The sequence below is a fragment of the Rhagoletis pomonella genome, unplaced genomic scaffold (genome assembly GCF_013731165.1).
Source record: "Rhagoletis pomonella isolate Grant_MI unplaced genomic scaffold, Rhpom_1.0 Rhpom_scaffold_00014, whole genome shotgun sequence".
Classification (NCBI taxonomy): domain Eukaryota; kingdom Metazoa; phylum Arthropoda; class Insecta; order Diptera; family Tephritidae; genus Rhagoletis; species Rhagoletis pomonella.
The window spans coordinates 7,603,225-7,624,379 of record NW_023458568.1 but is presented as its reverse complement, the minus strand read 5'-3'; the positions used below and the strand labels follow the sequence as shown (position 1 = coordinate 7,624,379).

Sequence of the window (21,155 nt, the reverse complement as noted above, 5' to 3'; positions counted from 1 at the left end):
TAATTTAAGCTCCATCATATTACCGCAACTGGTACGTAACGACCCGTCGATATGCCAATAAAACAATTGATCTTTTTATAGTATTACTTTTTTGGGCATATCAAACATTATCTGGAACATGTCAACTATAATTAAATTATTTTCTTCTTACTTTTTACAGTACAGTTTAAGGAAGTTCCAACGTTATGTAAATGGATACCATAAGAAAGTCCTAAAGTATTTTGTTTGAATCGAAAATTCAGTACAATCAGTAGTAATTTTGAAAAATGAAGACACTAGCGTACTGATTGAAGAAATGAATAAAATCAGTACAAGAGTTAAAAAATTGTTCAACGTAACTTGTCCCAGTAAAATCGTCCTAACGTGTCTTCGTCCACCATTGCGTGATTTTGTCCGTTCCCGTTCCACCTTATGTCGTTTTATTTGTGGCATGCCCGTTGATAATTTTCAAAGAATCACGTAGAAGCTTTGTTTGTTTTTCGTGTGGGGGTAGCTAATCGTTTTGTATGTTTAAACCTAGTCAGGGAAACCCAAAACTGGCCGAGGTAACCGGGGACTCAGGTCAGAGGAAGGAGCACCCGGAAAACAAGAAATCCGGATGGATTTAATATCAAGCAGCACGTAAAAGGATATTTTGCGAGGAGGCTATAGAGAAGAGGAAAAATAGAAATTTTATTAAAATAGAGAAGATGAGAGCAAAGATGAAGAACCTAAAAGAATACGAAATAAGATCACTTCCACCATAGTTACTTTAAAGGGGGATAATAAATTTTTCGCGAAAACTAAAATAGGGGGTATGAAGTCTTAGCGCTGTTAGATTCTGGAGCAGGAGCGAGTTGTTTAGGAAAACGCGAGTACATTCCTTAAAGGCATTCCTAATAATGCCAATTAAGGGTCAGAGCATTAGAACGGCAAACGCTGTTGTAACGCTCCCGGTGGAATGGGACGAAATGGCGAGAAAAATGAAATTTTTAATTGTGCCAGGTTTACAACAAGAAGTGTATTTAGGTGTTGATTTCTGGCAGGTTTTTGGTATGAATGTAGTGAGTAAAGGAATGAATGTGACCTCTGGCAGCACTGTCGTCACAGTCCCAGCACACACTGAGCTCGGAGCAATGTCTAGCTTTAGAGCGCGTAAAAGCCCAATTCCCGTCGTTTGCGGTTTTAGGACTAGGAAAGACAGACGTAGAAGAACATGTTATTGAAATGACAAATGAAAGTTTACCGGTGAAACAAATATTTTACTCTATATCTCCAGCGATTCAAAAACTTATCTACGGTTAGCTCGACCGAATGCTGAATATGGGGGTAATTGAAGAGAGCAATAGTAATTGGAGCTCGCATGTATCGCTGGTTGTAAAGGGCATGAAAAGTCGTTTGTGTCTTGACGCGAGCAAGGTAAATGAGCGCACGGTGAAAGATGCGTACCCTTTGCCACATATCGATGGGATCATAAGTAGATTACAAAATACTCATTACATTTCCGCCATAGACCTAAAAGACGCGTTCTGGCAAATTCCCCTAGAAAGAAAGTCCAGAGAAAAGACAGCATTCACTGTGGCCGGTAGGCCTTTGTACCGTTTCACAGTAATGCCATTCGGCTGGTGCAACGCGGCACAACGAATGTACAGGCTCATGGATAAGGTCATCCCCGCTTCCCTTCGCGAAAATGTGTTTTTTGTGTATTAAGACGACTTACTTTTTTCAGTTGATTTTTCGTCTGATATGTGTTTATTAGAAAAGGTCGCTAAATGTCTACGTGAGGCAAAGCTAACTATAAACGTCGAAAAAAAGTAAATTTTGTTTCAAAGGAGTCAGATGCCTAGAATACGTGGTAGGCAACGGATGCATCCATACAGAGCCCAGCAAGATCGCCGCTGTAAGGGATTCTCAGAAGCGAAGACCCCTATGCAGCTCAGAAGGTTCTTGGGGATGTCCGGCTGGTACCGCAGGTTCATACGGGATTACGCGACTATTGCAGGGCCGCTGCACGACTGCCTCACAAACCAAAATATTAAAATGTTCCCACGACAGCTGGTTCTACGTACCGGAATGACTCGGCTTTACCCGACCAAGGGCCGTTGTTTCGGCGACCTAATCCCGCTTAGGTCGGCGATACCCTTCAATCATTTTTCGTCCATGGAGCAACTCGTTGCAGCCGGATTGCTCCGCCTCCTTCTTCTCCGGGCGGGCGTTGAGCCCAACCCCGAACCAGAAACATATCTCCGCTGTATTTGCCAGAATCGACTCCCTCCGAACTCCCTTTCGGTTAGGTGCAACTCATGCAACGGATGGAGGCACCTAAGAACCTGTTCTGGTCTTAGATCTCAACGGGAATGGTCCACAAGCTATGTGGCCCCCTGCTGCTCAAGCCAAACGTCACAATCAGCCTCCACGGCTTCCCGCTCACGTAATGCACCCAGCACCAGAAGAGCCTGCTCGGCTCCTAGAAGCTCCCCTGGGCAGCGGCAAACCTCCCAACCACCACCTCCCCCACAGTCTACCGGCAGGTCCAACTCGCGCGTGCGAGCCAACCATCTGCTCCGTGTGCCGGAACAGAATATACCGGAACGTGACATCAGTTAAATGCAATTCATGTCTTGACTGGTGTCACTTCCGCCTATGCTCTGGCCTACGCACCACGCGCGAGTGGACTACCAACTACAGTGCCCCATGCTGTAGAGCACCGCTGACGAAAACAACACCACTCTCTTTGCAGCCACCTAACAACAGGCAGCAATAGCAAGCGCGTCAGATACAACAAGCCCAAGGTAGACCCCACATCTCCCCCACCCCCCCGTATCACGACCAGCCTGCCAAGGTATACGAAACTCCTACAACGCAACTGCAATGGACTCCAGAGTAAGACTGAGGAGATAGTAGTTTTTATGGGTCGGCATGGCATATTGATAGCTGCTGTCCAAGAAACGAAGTTGCACAGCAACTCAACTCTGGTGGTTTGCGCCGCCAACAAAGTGCTCCGTAAAGATCGCGAGCGAGATAATGGTGTTAGATTAGCGTTCATCCTACACCACACAGTCCAGTATCGGCTTTTCGAAGAAGACATCGACCCGAGGGACACCACCCCAGAATGTCAGGGCAAAGCTGTCCGGTCAGCTGTCACTTGCTGCCGGGCAGCAAGAATGATAGAATACAAGACTGCGCCAATCGAGCTGAGAGTAACTGGCTGTGACGTTAATAAATACCAGAATGAGAGAGCAAGACGAACTCGACAAGAAAAAGAGGAAGCATCGAACAAAAGGCAGTATTGCCAAGTTTTGAATTTGAAAAAGCACCAAATATTTATTGGTGTATTTTATGGACTTTATATGCATACATAATTATATTGTAAGGATGCCGATTCAAATTAATAAAAATCAATGTTTCTTGCACGACGGTCGATTTCTTCTGGCTTGATTGAATGTGCGCCACATATTTTGTTGTCGCTTATGATTGTGCCATGATTTTATTTAAATTTGTGTGAAGTTGCTTACCACGCTTATGATTGCTATAAATTTTGCTTCCATTTTTTTAAGATTTATAATTTGGTGTCTTCAAACTAAAAACAAAAGCACCAAAAACGCACCAAGCACCAAACACTAAACTCAAAAATGTTCGCGTTTTGAATACCCACTAAATTTGGTGCGAAAAGCATCAAGTTGGCAACAGTGAATGTAAACAAAAGTATTTTATGACGTCAGCGATTGGGTGGATGCTGTCAAATCGACGATGAGAGGGTTAGCGGTCCGCGAATGGCGCGACCTTTATTTTCTGGATCGTGGCCGGGCAGGATATCACCCTGACATAGGTGCGCTACTTAGAGGTGAAAACCGAATGGTAGTAGATGACTTCAACGCGCACCACGAGCTCTGGCACTCAAGCCATGAACGACGACGCCCCCACCAGGATTGTTGGTAGCTGCAGCAGCTCGCCAGACCTCACAATTACTGGTCTGATTAATAGCATATCATGGCGACCTATGCTAACACTAGCATCAGACATCTACCCATAATCATCTCGATCAATAAGCCCACCGACTTTGCTCCCGCGGACCACCGAACCTACACCAACTTTAACAAAGCTGATTGGGACGGCTTTGCGGAAGTTACCGAGAGCAGCTTCGCCGCCCTTCCCACACCCACAAACGTATATGCTAGCGAACGCCAGTTCCGCAGGGTAGTCACTGCCGCAGCGGCTCGCTTCATACCGTCCGGACGTATCGCGGTAGTCCGCCCAAATTTCCCGGCCGAAGCAGCTGTACCAGCAAATGAGCGTGTCCATGTACGCCAACCCGATCCAGGGGACCCTGGCCTGAGGGACCTTAATTTGGAGATTCGGCAACTGGTAAATCAGCACAAGCGGAAAAAGTGGGAGGAGCAGGTGAACGCCTGCAACTTCACATCTGGTGTGAGTAAGCTATGGTCAACCATGAGGTTTCATTCGAAGGTCGCGCTTCGTCGGACCCGAAGAAATGCGAGCCTGCATGCCTCCTCGCCGGGTACAAATACGCAGCTACATTAAATGCTATATAAACCTATACTAAATTTTTACCTGCTTGATTGGAGGAGTTATAACGCAAAACAACGTATCCGAGCAATCAGTTGTATGGTATTAGTTGTTACAGTGAACCGATGTCGATTATTTTAAGAGATAGTGAAGATAATATCAAAATACAATCGTGTGAAAAAGCCTAGAAAAATACCTTCAAAACTGAGGGAGTTTTTTATAAAATAGTTAAAATTTAAGCAAAGTTTCAAGTACCGAAAAGTGGAGCCAATCGGGCAAAACTGGGGACGCCATTGAATTTAGAAGGCTCCAATTAAGTAGGAGCAACTATCAGAACCTTTGTCGAAAAAAAGTTGATTTGATACCACGCTTGAAATATTCTGAGTACAAGAAGGAGCATAATTGAAAGTAGTATATCAGCTTTTTAAACACTTTTCGATAAATTTTTTTTAAGCATTTTACAGGTATATGTAACGTTATCAGGACTAGCAGTTATAAAAAGATTTAGATCGTTTCGACGTATTTTCCAAATGTGCCTCCAATTAAGATGTTTTTGGAATAAAAATTACGCTCAAGGTAGCAGAATATTTTATCTTTAAAAGTTGGTTTATTCTGAAAGCACGCCTCTTGCTAAGGTATAAAATTATTCGTAATTGTTTATAGAATACAAACAAATACTTAAAAGGTTTTTAAAACGAAATGCTGCAAAAACTATACGCGATAAACCAAAAAAGTTTAAAATTGTGTAAAAGCAGAGTTACACATTATGAGTTACTGGCCATTTAGTTATTTTTTAAAGCACACTTTAGTTACCTGCTACATATGAAGTGTACACATAAGTACTAATTACACATAAAATTTTAAGCCAGTATATTTATTATTATTGTTATTATTATTGCTATTATTATTATTATTTATTCTTCATATTAAATTACATTGGGTTTTACACTTAACCCGCGAAGCTATGGGCTTATCTGCGGGTAAATAATTGTACAACAGGTTCCACAAAAAATATTTAATAGAAGAAATAGCTTAACAAAATAAAATTACTACGTTCTAAAACTAATAGATTATTACATTTTGAAAAAAGTGGAAATTTTTACAATAAGCTTTTTATGTGTTTTTTTTTTATAAAATTTTTTCTATGGGGTTCTTTTGGCAGATTTAGCAAATTGATTGGTAGTTCATTGAGGAAAGTTGGTACAAGTGGGAGCACGGCCACCCAGTAAAATTATGAGTTTAGGCCGCTTGCCTAAACATATTTTTTAATAGTTGTTCAGAAACTTGGGTATTCGAAGTCTGTTTTGCTTTTGCATTCTCGTCCCGAGATTGTGGTTAATTGGTATTTGGAACTTCTTTTCGTCGTAGAACTTGTTAAGGATTGTGTTCTTAAAAATAGATTTAACATCAAGTATACCTAGCTCCCTGCTTCAAAAGTTATGACATAATTAATTTTTCCCCTCTTAAAAATTAATAAAAAATGAACTTGTTTTTAATATTTGTTTTTTTTTTAATTAAAACATTTATAGCTCAAAAATTACACAACAAAATGATTCAACATTTTTTCGAGGCTTCAAGTATACGTCGGCAACAATGAAAATAAAACTAAATAAAGGGTCCTGTTTTTTAAATTTGCCCATATACACACATACTAGGGATGTTTGCGATTGCGAATTTTCGGAATGCGAATGTGCGAATGCGAATGTTGGGAATAACACTAAAAAAGCTATAATCAACTTACGTCATCGTTTTTATTACATAAAAATTTTGTAAGTTATTAGAACATTGAACGAGTGCTTAACCTATGTAGTGTTTTAATCTAGTATTCAAAGTTCAAAAGGGGCATATTATATTTCAAAAAAAGTAATTTTGCTGCCTTTTCTCCCAAGAGGCGATTTCTTAGAGGCTCGTATATAAAGCCGGCATGCACTGAACCATTGCTCACTTGGAACGCTAGCGGGTGGAGCGCTCAAATATTTGCGGGCCAGATATGTCAATTTGTCGTATTTCAGGTTAGTTCTCCACCAATCGAGAGAATTTCACCGAGATGAGCAAAATGGCAAATATTTTTTTTATTTTCACTTTTATTTCAACATATTTTGATTAAAAGAGAAATACTGATAAAAATAAAATAAAATAAACAACAAAAAATATAATCAATAATCGCATGAGGCTATTGCCTGAAAATTTCAAAATACACTTAGTGGCATTGTGCTAGCATGGTACCATGGCTCAGTAATCACGTGGACCGAAAATCCTCTTTTTTAGAATTTTGATTGGTAATAGCAAAAATTTGGTTCATTTTGCTCAAAAAATAAAAATTAATAAGTGCATTAATTAATTAATTTTTTACTGAAATTGCAAGTATCTTATAAAGTATTAGTCCTACATAAATTGATATATTGACCTTTTTTGTAGAGAATCGAAGTAAGCAAAGAAACAATTTTTTTTAGCACTTGAACTTTGATGGACTTGGGCGAGCGTAAGATATTGACCAAAAATTGTCATCATTCACACGGATTGTTTTTAGAGCATAATGAGCCATATTATTACTATTACCAATCGAAATTCTAAAAAAAGCGGATTTTCGGCCCACGCTAATGTAGACTGCATCACTCCCCATACAAAAAAAAAATCGGTACTGTTTTTCCACTGGAATTATAAAATCTATTATATTTTAAAACTTCTACCGAAATATCTCGCAAAAATATTAAGATTTACGTGAGCTGGTTTGATTTGAAAATATCTCCAAAAATTTATTTTTTTTCTCAATAAATTTTTTTTTAAATATTTTTAAAAAATTACGTCAGATGACTAAACAGTTTAAGCTTAAGCAGTTTGCATAAAAATATTTAAAAAAAAAATGTTCTACGGAATCATAATAATGAAATTGTTGATACCGTTTTTGTACTTTTTTCAAAGACTGCTTTAAGAAAAACTTCAATAACGAAGCCAAAACCTTAATTTAGACATATGAGGTATCATTGGTAAGGTATTTTTTCAACCTTTTAATTTCTTTGCGAATGAGCTCATTCAAAGTATGAAAGAGGAAGGTAAGATAAACGCGTGTCATTCCATGCTGAATTAAGTTGTGTTGGTATTTGACAGTGGAAAATGGCTGGAGGCGTCGCCTGAGTGCATTCTTTCATATATTTATATATGTGCCAGTTTTACCGTTATATATTTTTTATCTACTCGTTTATTACATGGGGTCTTCATGCTTTATTTAAATTTAAAAAATTAAATTACTATACCGTTTTAAAAATCTGAAAATTCACTGCGGGCAATTTTTTTATTCTCTTTTTGTCTTCGCCTTCTCGCTTTTGCTTTTATAAGTTTTGAAAAAAGGTTTTGAACGAACCATTATATCAAATTCGTAGGCAAGTTTTGAAAGAATATTTTCGATACTAAATTTTATTAAAACAAAATGTTGAAATCAGCTTCATATAGAAACAGTGTCATCGTTAATTAAGAAAGAGATGTTCTTAAATATCATAACTTTACGACACTCATATTGACTCGATTTGACTATTTATTTTATCATATTTTAATTTGAATTGTTTGTTTATAAAAATATAGTTTATTCCCCACAAACACTAAATGAAAATAAGTTTAATCTTTGAACAACATTAAAAAAAAATCGACAAGCTTTCGTAAAAATTTCGAACTTTCTATTTCAATTTTATCTCTTAATATTTTGCAGTTTTTTAGCTCATTATATTTTAGTCTAATAAAGTGCAAATTTAAAGTAGCTGTGATTTACAGTTGATGTATGGCATATTTTGGACGATGTCGGTAATTTCTTACATATTATCTAAGTATGTTCGACAATTTTTTTTAATGAAGGAAATGAGCAACGCCTTCATCAAAAAAAAAAATATTTAAAATCAACGATAACGAATTGAATTGAATTCAATTGAATTAAACTTGCGCTTTATTTGAATTGATCGGGCTACAAAACTGCATACTCAAAATTTGTATTTCTAGGAAATCTGATTAAAAATCTTTACGAAAGTTTGTTGATTTTTTTAATGTTGCGCAAAGATTAAACTTTGGATTTATAAGGATTTTTTTTAAGTGTAAACTGCATTTTTATAAACAAATAATTAAAATTATATAATTTTAAGATAAATGGCGAATCTAGTTAACATGTATAAAGTTTTGATAAGCACTTGAAATGTCAAGTTTTAGTTCTGAATTCAAAGAAGATGTCTCTTTTATCCATTCATAATAACTTAGTAAAATGTGTTTGTTAAGAAGTGTATCTTAAAATATCTGCCTTGACATTTGTGTTAAAAGTGTAAAATATGTAAATGTACCTACATAAACTTTAACGTGAATACCATCAAATCATTGGTCTTGAAGGGAATCTATGTATGCATGCATGTACAGTCGAAAAGTACAGTTTTTATATAGATTTCGTACTGAAGGAACAATTTTATTTCCCAACACTGTGGGGAACTAAGCAAAATGGCCTAGTGTATTTCGCAAATATTCACATACATAATCCACCAACCGATAATTTTATATATTCATTAAAAGATAATTTGTCATCAGTCTGAAATAAAAAAAGAAGTAAAACGGGTGAAAAAATACCTTCACACTGATACCTCACAATTCTATATTGGTAAAGTTTTGAAGCAGTTATTCAACTTTTTCTTACACAAAACTTTGAAAAAAATTAAAAACATCATCAAAAATCTCATTATTATGATTCCGTTGATACAATTTTTTAATATTTTTATGTAGATTTTAAGCTTAAACTGTTTTGTGGGCCGAGGGGATTTTTAAAGGTATTTGCAAACCGGTCCAGCTCACGTAAATCCTAATATTTTTCCGAAATATTTTGGTAGAAGTCATAAAATATACTAGGTTTGGTAGTCCCGCCACAAAAACTCAAATTTTTTTGGTGATGCAGTCTAATGTAGTCGAAAAAATTATAGCCGAACCAAATTTTCACAAGTTTTAAAATATAATTTTTGTTGTTATTTAATTCTGATTATTTTTTTATAGTTCATTCTTTAACAACATCCGTATAAATACAAGCTTAAAGGCAGTGTCGCACGATTGGGTATTTGCCAAAATTTGGTGCATATCGTATCCCAATTGTGTGAATACCCAAATATTTTTCTTTAGCCCTATCACGAAAATTTATTTGTTGAAATTTTTCAATAGAACATCGCTGTATTGTACCAATCTTTTGACTACAAAAAAAAATCCCATTTTTTTTATTTTGTAGCAATAGCTCAATATAAAAATGTACTAATCTGTACAAATGTACCAATCGAGTACCACTGCCTTAATTATTAATAATATTAATAATTAAAAACAAATTCAACAAATTTTCGTAAAAATTTCGAGTTTTTTAATTAGATTCTGAGTATGCTGTTTTGTAGCCCATTTAATTCTAGGAGAATAAAATACAAGTTTCAAATGGCTAAAAACTACGATTAATTTTTTAGAATTTAAAAAAAGCTCTAAATTTGTACGAAAGTTTCTTCATTTTTTTTAATATTGTACAAATTTGGAACCTTGGATTTACACGGATTTTGTTGAAGAATGAACTATATTATAATAAAAAAATAACCAAACCTAAATAACAACGAAAATAATACGTTGAAACTTGGCAATAATTGGTTCGGCCATAATTTTTTTACCACTATATGTATTTTTTAATATCTTTAATTAGACATGCACATTGTACATAAAGCAAATACATAACAAAATTAAAATATATATGCCTTTTTACTTTTTTTTCAAATCTCATTTTGCCTTTTTCAAGTTTTTAGTTTAGTAGTTTAAGGGTCAGAACACCTACTAATACAGGAACCGTGGACCTACAGAGGCCAGGTGAGGGGCCTCAATCATAACAACAATAAGGTAATTTGGGACCTCTCCTGCGAGAGGCCCAGAGCGTGCGTAGTGCTGAAGAATAATATTAATTATTTTTGCATTACAGAATTTCTTACACAGGATTTGGTCCAAGCTACTCTATAGGTTAACGGGAGGGAACTAGAGGTGGTCTTGGCTGCAGCCTACTTTCCGGGGGACATGTTGAAATTCTGCCGCAGGAGACCACTTTCTGCGATTCTCGGCTGCGATGTGAACGCCCACAATATAGAGTGGGGCAGGTCGGATACGTAGGGGTGAGTGCCTATTAGAATACATAATCAGTGCATCCACAATGTCGGTAATGAACCAACGTTCATAACCAGGATAGAGGCACAACATAGAAAGGTGGATTGTATGGAGTTAGAGGACAGAGTCAACGAGCTGAACGGCACTATTTTGGATGCCTTTACCTCCAGCTGTCCCGTGTCAAAGCCAAAGGGGAAAGCTCAGCCTCCCTGGTGGTCACGGGAACTCTCAGTTTTTAGGAAAGAGGTGCGAAGACTTTTCAATAGGGCAAAGCGCACCGGGAACTGGAAGGAGTACTCAGTCAGTCCGACAAAATACAATTAGAATTAGAAAGACCAAGCGTAGGAGTTTCAGGACCTTTTGTGAGAACATCGCATCTACTCCTGCAGCTGCTAGGCTACATAAAGCCTTAGCACAGGGACCAGAATGGCTATTAGGCTACCTAATGGGACTTTTTCAGGTACTGAACAGGAAAGGGCACTCACCCTGCTGTCGGCCCACATTTTCCGGACGCCATTTCCACCACGGGAGATACGGTGTTCCGTGCGTTCAGGCTATCCCCACCGGACTGGAAGCTGGCTAAAAACCGGCAAACAGTACGGTGGGCTTTGGACTCCTTCGAACGGTACAAGGCCCCTGGGGTGGATGGTTTATGTCCAGTGTTGCTGAAGCAGGGCGGGGAGCTCCTACTTCCACATCTTGTGGATATTATGAGGGACAGTCTAGCACTGGCCCACGTTCCCAAGGTGTGGCAGAGGGCCAGGGTCATCTTTAACCCGAAGGTAGGGAAGAGAGGTTACTCTCTTGGCAAGTCATTCAGGCCCATACGTCTCACATCCTTTATGTTAAAGGCATTGGAGAAAATTATTGGCCATGGAATCAAGTTTAACACTCTGAAACAAACCCCTTTGCATTCCAACCAGCACGCGTACAGGGATACTGCGCTGTATGCCTTAACGGAGGAAATACAGGTGGCCTTTGAAAGTGATGAGGTGGTGCTCTGTGCCTTCCTCATTGTCGAGGGGGCCTTCGATGACGCCTCCCATTTGGGAGTCGACAGAGCTCTTGAGAAACATACCTTTCAGCCAACCATCCGTAGATGGATAACAAGGTTACTTCAGACCAGAATCGCCGAAACTGATGTCGGTGATAGCGTGTTTCAAATAAAAACGACAAAAGGGTGCCCGCAAGGGGGATATTATCTCCTCTACTGTGGAGCTTAGTTGTGGACGAACTCCTACAGATGCTTACTAACGAGGGCGTCCGTTGCCTACGGTACGCGGACGACATAGTGATTATCGCTAGAGAAAAGTTCGCTAGAACTCTCTCGTGACATGGTCCAAAGAGGTCCTAACCTTGCAAAAAGGTGGTACGCAGACGTACGTTTGAATATCAACCCTTCTAAGATAGCTATGGTCCCCTTCACCAAGAAACGAAATCTCCAGGGGATGAGGAACTTGACCTTGGACGGGATTGTAATCAATGTCGCCACATAGGTTAAGAATCTGGGGCTTACCCTGGACTCCAAGCTTCTGTGGAGGGCCCATGTTGATACGGTCACCTCTAAGGCCACGAGAGCGATGATGGTGTGCAAACGTCTAGCGGGTAAATCCTGGGGGTGCACTCTGAGGATCCTCAGATGGATGTACACCATGATAGTGAGACCTATAGTGACTTATGGTGCGGTGGATTGGTATTCCAGGACCACTATGGGAACGGTGAGGCAGACCCTCTTTAAGATTCAACGTCTGATATGTTTGCATTACGGGAGCAATGCGCACATGCCCAACGGCAGCGCTGGAGGTAATGCTGGAACTCGAGCCACTGCATCTCTCAGTTGAAGAGACTGGAAAGCGAACCCTCCTTAACTTTGCGAGAGAGGGCTTCGGCAAAGGCAGTGTTATCATCTAGGAACCGGGACAAGCTAGGTACGCAGCTCCCCCTGGCTTTGTTCCCCAGGGACGATATTAACGGAGAAGTGGTCTTCAAAAGAAATTCCAGGACCCACACTAATAACAAGGCGACCTGGTGTACCTCTATTATGGAGTCACATACAGGCGAGCACAATACAGTGGTATACTGACGGCTCTAAAACACCTGCGGGGATTGGAGCAGGCGTGTACGGTTCCAGGCTGAAGCTTTCCGTGCTTCTGGCAACCTTCCCTAGCATCTTTTAAGCGGAGATATATGCCATCAGAATGTGCGCTGAGATTAACATTAGCAACAACTATAGGAATGAAAGGATACTCATACTAAGTGATAGTCAGGCGGCACTTATGGCCCTCTCATCATTCGAGATCAAGTCCTCCTTGGTTTTGGTGTGTGTCGAGAGGCTTAATGCTCTGGCGGAGGTTAATGATATCCAACTAATGTGGGTACCAGGTAGGGTTGCCAGACGTACTGCTTGTACCCCCAAAAAAATATCTGGAAATGTACTCCTTTCTTAGTTTTGTACTTCTTTTGTACTCCTTTTTCCAGCTATTAATATTTTATCATATATAGGGCGTAAAATAATAACTGTTGCACAGGTTTTAATAAAAATTAAAAGGGAACTTTATAGATTTTGCGTAAAAAAGTAGTTTAGGTTAATCATCCACAGATTTTACTTAAATTTTATTAATAACTTTTTAAATTTTAACCTTCATTTGCGTTTACCAGCGGTAAAAATTTGAGAGAAAAGCAAGTCTTCGTCGGTTACTTTATTACATATCGTCACTAGCCACGAATAAAGGCACGAGCTCAAAAAATGACGGCGAAAAAAGACGCATAAAAAAACTTCAGCATCAAAGACTCTTAACATACTTCGCCGAAGTTTTTCATAAGCATCTTTTTTCGCAAAATTTTTTGACGCGCCTGTTTTCGCCGTCAAAACACTAGCGCGCCTTTATTCGTGTGTAGTGGCGATATCTTCTGTAACCATAGGCTAATTTCCGCCATTTGGCTCCTTCATGCTCCGTCTTTTGTCCAACATAAGGCCTCATACTCAGCAATCGAAAAGACTCGGAACTGGTGACTAGGAGGCCATTCATTCGACCAACCCTATACCTATACAGTTTTCTTTTTTTTTATACAAAACCTAAAAAAATACACCTGAAAAGAGCCTGTACTTATCTCCCAAAGCTGGCAAATGGAAATAAGGATTAAAGTTTTAAATCTAATTAATAAAATTAAAGTAAACTATTTATAAAGTTAGCAAAAAATACTTTTTTCGCAAAATCTTTAAAGATTATTATTTTACGCCCTGTACTTTGCCATTCATATTACTTACTACTTAGTAAGTAAAGTTAAGTGTGGTAGTGAAAAGGTGTAAACATGGTCGTAGGCAGGTATGTGCAGGGCGCTCGGGTATAAAAATCAGAAAAATGTTTAACTTATAAAAAAAAAAAAAATTGCCATACATTCGGGAATAGCCTGGAATTCTTTTGTAGAATTTAGTTATTTATTTTTAACATGTATTGTTGCTTTGAAAAAGATTTATATGATATCCGTGTTTGTTTGTACCTAAATAATGGTAATTTGTAACGATAAATTGCACAAAAAAATTAAAACAAAAATTGTACTCCTTTTTAAAGTTCTGTACTACTATTTTTCTTTCGAAAATAGAAATGTACTCCTTTCTCCGTTTCAGAATCTGGCAAACCTAGTACCAGGGCACATGGAGGTTGCAGGAAATGAGGAAGCTGATCATCTGGCCAGAATGGCCGCTTCCTCGACCCCGATAGGACCTGAGCCCTTTCTGGCAGTGGGACCCAACACACTAAAACAAACATGCTCAGAAGGGACAATTGCAAACTGAGGGAACTGCACTGGCGTGGCACTATGGGTCAACGTCAGGCAAACAGCATATTAGGAGGTTACAATCTGATAAGATATAGGCTACTCCCAAAGGAGAAACTAAGAATTATTACAGGTTTTTTGACTTACCACTGTAGGCTCAGAGGGCACCTGTATAAACTAGGTATCTAGTCCCGCGACCTGTGTCGCCTTTGCGATGCGGCCAAGGAGACTCCCCTACACCTTCTTATGGAGTGTGAGGCCATTGCACGCAGGAGGTATAGGAGCATAGGGCACGTCTGGCCAAGGGAGGAGCACATACACTCACTTTCCCCGGGGTCTATTATGAAATTTATAAACACTCTGGGTCTGGTTGAGGTGTTGTGATAATAATAATAATGTGGCGAATACTGCACAAAGCGAACAACGAGAAATAGGCAGAATGTTCGAGGAATGACGAAGAATGTTCCACAAAGAGAAACGTCAAGTTGGATGAACACTGCGAACAGCGAGAGAAAGAGAATGAGCGATAAACTTCAGAACGTTCTAGAGTTGCCATAAGTGCGAGCGCAGGTATATAAGGGCGCCGCCACAGCGAAGTGAGTCAGTTGCAAGTCAGCAAGCTACCAGTAAAGAGAGTTGCGAATAAGCAAGCTATAAGTTTAATTGTGTTAACTATTTAGTAAAGCGTTGTTATTGCTTTAACAAGTATTGTAAAGTGTTTTACTGTATTAGCGAGTATTGTAAACTGTTTGTTATACAATAAAGTTAATTGTACTACAATTTGGTCATCGTTAGCATTTATTTAACAATCCAGCGATACGAGCCGGAGGATATTTGGGAAATCCCTCAAGGTTTCAAGGATAATCGTAACAATTGGTGTCAGAAGTGGGATTGTTAAATAAATCCCGAAGGATAAACTACTGAAAATGGCAAAAATTCAGGACTAAAAGATTGAGGAGCTGAAACAGGAGTTGGAAAAGCGTAATTTGGCCACCTCGGGAAGAAAAGTGGAATTGTTATCCCGGTTGCGGGAGCCTATGGAATCTGAATGCATCGACGTGGACAAATACGACTTCCAGGATAAACGCGACGATGCATCCGCAAAGGACGAACAGAAGGATGAGGCTGCTTGTTCGTCGAAGGTTGAAGAACAGCAAAAGGCTCTTAGTTCATCAACTGCTATAGACATGAACACGTTATTGGCTGCCATGTCACAGATGTCATCACAGCTGTCGTCACAGATGCAAGCGATGGAGACACGTATATCTTCCTAGGTATCAGCGCAGGTGTCATCGCAGGTGTCATCCCGGTTAGAAACTCAGCTACAAGCACAGGAGGCACGCATATCAGCACAGCTGGAAGCACAGGATGAAAAAATTACACAAACACAGGACAAACTTGAAGAGAGACAGGAGAAAGTCGAAGCAAAGAAGAAGAATTGGAATGTCGTCTTCGCGATTTACAGTTGAATCGTCCAGCTACTTCGACGAACGCTCCCAAGGTAAAAACCCCATCCTTTGACGGCACGATTCCCTTCCAGGTCTTTAAGCTCCAGTTCGAAAAAAACGGCTTCAGCAAATCACTGGAGCATGGAGGAAAAATCCGCTGCACTATTCGTTGCATTAAAAGGACCTGCAGCGGAAATCGTGCAGACTATTCCTGATTGTGAAAGGAATAGTTACGATGCGTTAATGGGTGCAGTGGAAAGACGTTATGGTAGCGAGCACAGGAGACAGATTTACCAGATGGAGCTGAAGAATCGCTGCCTATGAGACTCTACAATATTTCGCTTCAGAGATCGAGAGATTGGCTCACTTAGCTATTGGAGACGCATCTGGTGAACACCTTGAAAGGGTAAAGATCCAGAGGTTCATCAACGGAATGCGAGACATGTATACCAAGCGCGAGACGTATGCAAATCCAAAGCCACCATTTGCTGAAACGGTCTCGTATGCTCAGACACGTGAAACGGCGGCGCTCCTAAGTAGACCAGCCTACAAAGCCCATCGAGTAGAAGTGGAGACATCTGACGTGATGAACGAGATCCTGAAAACACTCAAGTCGATGGCAGGGAAGAATACTCCTGGTGCAACCGAGAGGAAGGATGGTGCTAGGAAATGTTTTAGTTGCGGAAAACCAGGCCACTTCGCACGTGAATGTAAGACGGGTTCCAACAGGTCAAACAGTTCAAACAGTTCAATAGTACGTAAATGCAGGACCGAGGATGACGAGCCCAACTCCGATCAGTCGTTAAACTAAAACGAGCCAGCAGCAAGGGGCGCACGCTGGCTCCCGCAATTGAATGCACCATAATCTCCGTCTCGCGAATTGGCAGAAAAGCGAGCAACGTTACTGTTGGTGGATATGTGGACGGACATGGGCGAGTACTAACTGTGGATACGGGCACATCCCATTCCATCATTCGATGTGATTTGGTCACTAAAGTGGTAAGGCCATTACCTGGAGCAAGGTTGAGGACAGCAACTGGTGAGGACATCCAAGTTGTAGGAGAGGTAACATACAAAGTCGCAATAGGGAACGTGACGGTGTTACACAAGTTCATAGTCGCGGCGATTATGGATGAAGTCATCATTGGATTAAACTTTTTATTTGATCAAGGTATGAAGATCGGCATGAAGAACAGGATCATGAAGTACGACAACATGGAAGTGCCCCTTAGCGTTGGGTATGATGGTCTGTACAGCAGCAAGCGAGTGATCCTAGAGGAAAGCGTGCAGATTCCACCGAAGTCAGAAGCAGTTGTGTGAGCGAAGACTGATGGAGATTGTGGGACAAACAAATTGTGGGTTGTTGAAGCAACACAAAATTCCACACCGGACGTACTTATTGGTAAAACCCTGGCTAAGACGCAAAAAGATGGACGCATCCCAGTTCGAGTGCTCAATGAGTTCAAATCACCAGTCAAACTCCGAAGAGTGCCCGTACTAGTTCAATGTCGAGAGGTAGAAGCAATCTTCAGCTGGGAAAAATTACCTGAAAGAGATTCCATTGGCGAGAATGACATTGCGGAAGACATAAATGCTTGGACGGAAGGGTTGGAAGAAAAATACCAGCACAAAGCTAAGGAACTTCTCCGCAGATACTCCAACATATTCGACAAGGATGGGAACACACCAGGCAGGACTAACGTTGTGAAACATCGCATTGATACTGGCGATGCAAGGCCAATCCGTCAAGCACCTCGGAGTGTTCCACTTGCAAAACGAGAAACTGTTAGCCAAATAATAAAAGAAATGAGCGAGAGTGCTGTGATTGAACCATCAGCGAGTCCATGGAGTTCGCCGGTAGTACTTGTGAAGAAGAAGGATGGTCAAATGCGGTTCTGCGTAGACTACCGGAAACTAAACGATGTGACGAAAAAGGACAGCTATCCTCTTCCCAGGATCGATGACACTCTGGACTCGTTGACTGGAACAAAGTGGTTCTCAACACTCGACCTTAAGAGCGGTTATTGGCAGGTGGAGGTAAGTGACGAGGACAAGGAGAAGACAGCTTTCAGCGTTGGAGACGGTCTGTGGCAATTCACGGTGATGCCCTTTGGATTATGCAACGCTCCTGCCACTTTTGAACGACTTATGGACCATGTGCTCAAAGGACTGCATTGGAAAACATGTTTGGTGTATCTAGACGACATTATCGTATTGGGTGAAAGCTTTGAGGAACACCTGAACAATTTGGAAGAAATTTTCCAGAGGATAGCTGGCGCTGGTCTAAAGCTAAGTACTAAAAAGTGCTCACTGTTGAAGAAGGAGGTGAACTACTTGGGACACAAGGTGACAACGGAGGGCGTCTGTACTGCGAAGGAAAATATAGAAGCAGTAAAGGATTGGCCAAGACCTAGGAACCTGCACGAACTACGAAGTTTTCTTGGCCTATGCACCTACTACCGCCGATTTGTTCCGAATTTCGCCAGCGGTGCTAATAGCCTCCACGAGCTCACTAGGAAAAAAAGAGCCTTCGAGTGGAACAAGGCGCAGGAGGAGGCTTTCCAAACTCTGAAGGAACGGCTATGTACTGCACCTATGCTAGCGTATCCCGTTCCAGGTGCAACGTTTATTTTGGATACGGATGATAGTGGTTATGCCATAGGCGGCGTACTTCGCAGGTAACTGATGGGCAGGAGAAGGTAGATCATGGACTGGAGGTGGACAGAACGCCAACTAAGGAGCAAATGGCAGCGGAATGCCCCATCGCAAAGGCGTACCGGGCACAATGGAACAGCATAAATTAATATCTGGCTGTTTGCGTAGGGTATGGGAAAGCGAAGATGGCCAGTGCTCCCGCAACCTGATGGTAGTTCCAAGGGTAAAAATTCCGGATGTTCTCAAGGAATTCCACAATGGTCCTAGTGGAGGGCATCTGGGAATCACGAAGACCCTGGAGAAGGTTAAGCAGAGGTTCTATTGGGTTGGTTGTCGGCAATCGGTCGCAGAGTGGATTGCTAACTGCGCGGAGTGTATTGCAGCTAAAGGGCCGAAATCCAGAAGTCATCGCCAGATGAAGCAATATAACTCAGGTGCACCTTTCGAGCGGATTGCCATGGATGTAGCCGGTCCATTTCCTATGAGCGCACAGGGAAACAAATACGTCCTTGTGGTTATGGACTACTTTAGCAAATGGCCGGAGGTATACCCGATTCCAAACCAGGAAGCTAAAACAGTAGCGGAGGTATTCACCTACAATTGGGTTGCGAGATACGGTGTACCTATAGAGCTGCACTCTGACCAGGGAAGAATTTTTGAATCGGCGGTGTTCCAAGAGATGTGCCAGATACACCCGGAAAACTCGAACAACGGCTATATTCGCAATCAGATGGCATGGTGGAACGGTTCAACCGAACCCTGGAAGAGCATTTGCGGAAGGTCGTGGACAAAAATCAGAAAGATTGGGATGTTCGCATACCCTTGTTCCTGATGGGATACCGGTCAGCAGTGCATGAAACAACGGGTAAAACTCCTACAAGGGTAATCTTCGGCAGTGAGCTCCGTTTGCCTAGTGACCTGAAGTTTGGAGTAACTGGCGATACGAGGAGGATTGGGAAAGATACGTCCAACATCCTGGAAGAGGAGCTGAGAGAGATACATGCTCTTGTGAGGCAGCGAACTCAAATTACGAGTGACAAGATTAAGGCCAGGTATGACAAGGCAATGAACTCCGAGGGTTTCCAAGAGGGAGACTTAGTGTTGCTGTACAATCCACAACGGAAGAAAGGTTTGTCCCCAAAACTACAATGCAACTGTTGTCAAACGGCTGAATGACGTAGTGTATAGAATCCAGACCGTTGGGAGACCAAGAAACAAGATGAAGGTGGTTCACTTGGAAAGGCTTGCATCGTTTGGCACAGCAGTGTGGCGAATACTGCGGCAACACAAAGCGAACAACGAGAAATAGACAGAATGTTCGAGGAATGACGTAGAATGTTCCACAAAGGGAAACGTCAAGTTGGATTAACACTGCGAACAGCGAGAGAAAGAGAATGAGCGATAAACTTTAGAACGTTCTAGAGTTGGTATAAGTGCGAGCGCAGGTATATAAGGGCGCCGCTACAGCGAAGTGTGTCAGTTGCAAGTCAGCAAGCTACCAGTAAAGTGAGTTGCGAATAAGCAAGCTTTAACAAGTATTGTCAAGTGTTTTTACTGTATTAGCGAGTATTGTAAATTGTTTGTTGTACAATAAAGTTAATTGTACTGCAATTTGGTCATCGTTAGCATTTATTTAACAATCCAGCGATACGAGCCGGAGGATATTTGGGAAATCCCTCAAGGTTTCAAGGATAATCGTAACAATAATAATAAACCAACAACAAAATACACACAGCTTGCTGTTTTTACCTGTCCAATGTGCTTCGCTGAGAAGTCAATTTTCAAATTTTGTGACGAGAGAAGAAACTCATTAAGCGAAACTGCGCCAAATAAATAATTGCTGATTATAAACATAAGACACTCTCAATTAGAAGGCAACCAGGAACAATATCATAAAAGCAAAGAAGTTCTTAAAGCTTGGAAGGGGAGTGGATCCCATCAAAGATACGCTTTGCAATTCAGCTCGTTCCGGATGCTATTCACAGCGTTGTGCTTTCCGAAAATAATCCGTTGAATAACACTCGTGCTTCAAAAGTAGTTGGATATTTTCATCATGTTTCCCTGCCTAGCAATGTGTGTAACAAATTCTGCTGACTACAGCGGTATTACTAAATATTTATATGGTGCTTTCACAAAAGATCAAAAAATTTATTCCAAATAAAGATACTCTTTCGGGGCTAGTAAATCGAGGATCATAAAAAAATTTTTTTTAATCCACTACCTTTGGTGAAAAAAATTGGCAAAAATGGCGTTGACAAGAAAATAATGTAGGCAAAGCCAGCTTCTATGACAGTGTTTTGATAAAAATGCCATTATCATTACTCTTTCACATTCCAAATTCTTTTGGTCTGCAAAATTACATGAGGGATTTGGAATTTTGTCACCTTTTCGTTTGGAAATATGTCAGTCCTTATATAGTGACATAACCCCAAGTAAAAAATTGGGTTTATGTCACTATGCAAGGAGTGACATAATCCCCAATTTTAAAACTAGAGTTATGCCACTTGAGGCTATGTCACGACACCGATTTATGATACGACTAGTTCTGAGTACTTATGAGTTTATGTACATATGTATTTATGTGAAACTTTTATTTGTAAATACCCTAAATTTCCAGTCGTAGTTTTTTTT

The 21,155-nt window shown here is 40.6% G+C and overlaps 1 protein-coding gene across 1 annotated transcript in view; it reads left to right on the top strand.

Annotated features, from left to right (window-relative positions):
• Nucleotides 1–21,155, top strand: part of LOC118749126 (ribose-phosphate pyrophosphokinase 1-like) — a 537,936-nt gene that overhangs the window by 398,631 nt on the left and 118,150 nt on the right. The gene's annotated exons all lie outside the window — the stretch shown is intronic.